The 1,262-nt window shown below is 46.8% G+C and overlaps 1 protein-coding gene across 1 annotated transcript in view; it reads left to right on the top strand.

Annotated features, from left to right (window-relative positions):
* Positions 1 to 364: 364 nt before the first annotated feature.
* Positions 365 to 1,262, top strand: part of SERPINB5 (serpin family B member 5) — a 23,946-nt gene continuing 23,048 nt past the window's right edge. Inside the window, exon 1 of the mRNA XM_019657686.1 lies at positions 365 to 434. The gene's annotated coding sequence lies outside the window, so the exon portion shown is untranslated. The remainder of the gene's footprint in view (positions 435 to 1,262) is intronic.

Below are 1,262 nucleotides of genomic sequence, written 5' to 3'. Positions count from 1 at the left end.
ACCACCATATTTGAGAAGTATGAATTATTACGGCCATCGCATATCCTTTCTATTTCATATAATATTTCACCCTCAAGTCCCACGTGACTACGAGGGTTGCCCTTATGTATGTATGTATTTACCCCAAGGCAGGAATTACTGCCGTACCTTCCTGCCTGAGCATGTTGGAGGCCTTTAGAAGCTGTGCAGACAACAGCACCTTCAGCCTGAATAATATTTTCAATTGTGGACAAGCTGCCAAGAGACATGAGTAAGGGCTGAGAGTGTAGCCGTGGGAGGGAGAGTGCAGAGTGGGAGTGGCCACAATGGGCGGGGCCCCGGGACTCAGGTGAGCAGCAGGCTGCTCTGCCCCACAGAGCTGCCTCCACACTCAGGTCCTGCGCCTCGCTTTTCTCTTCCCTTGCTGTGCATTTTCCAGGATAACTGTAACTCAGGTAAGCAACGTGGGGGTAGCAGGACTGGTGAGTTCCCTTTTGGGGGCAGTTCTTAAGAGAGGTGTTGGAGCTGATTCAAGATGGTGGACAAAGTCCACATAATGGCTTATTTTCAGGATAGGCTGTTGGCTGCAGTACTGTTGCCCATCATCCCCGTCCCCCCCCCCCTCCAACATGGGCAGCATGTCCAGCTCTCTGTCCTTTGAGAACCAGGATGCCATATAGGGAGCGAAATCCCTTAGCCATACAAGGTGAGACTGTGAAGCAATAATTTGGCTAGGAGGCTTTGGCGGTGATGGGGGGAGGAGCAAAACAGTGTGATTCGTGAAGGAGAAAGTAATTCTGAGCACATTTTCCACCAGTTCTCGGAATTAGGAATAAATTTTGCAATGCTCATTTCAGACAGGGTGTGGTACTTAAAATCTGGAGAAGATGGACATGCATTTGAGTGTCTGGCTCACCTTCCTGGTTGCCTTTGTGGGTTTGAGTCAGACTTTTGAACTGCTCTTTCTTCTTTTTGACATTTGAAAGCATCTAGTCAGCATTCACTTACTTGCAACTGCGTTCTTCTAGGCAGAAGTAGACTCCCTCCCTGTTGCTGAGTTTCAGGACACTTGAAACAAGTTACAGATTTCAAATGTATCCCTGGGCAACTTTTCGAACAGGTTGGGTCATCGTTTATTTCTCATAGATGCTACTGTTTTTATGGTTTCATTTAAGCATATCATTAAAGATCAACTTAACATGCCAGGCTGTTCAGTAGACTTGTTATCAGATTAGCTTCTGATTCACAAAACTGAGCAGGTCTTAGACATATTTCATCTCAGC

The sequence above is a fragment of the Hipposideros armiger genome, unplaced genomic scaffold (genome assembly GCF_001890085.2).
Source record: "Hipposideros armiger isolate ML-2016 unplaced genomic scaffold, ASM189008v1 scaffold_278, whole genome shotgun sequence".
Classification (NCBI taxonomy): domain Eukaryota; kingdom Metazoa; phylum Chordata; class Mammalia; order Chiroptera; family Hipposideridae; genus Hipposideros; species Hipposideros armiger.
This window is presented reverse-complemented; position numbering and strand designations above follow the sequence as displayed.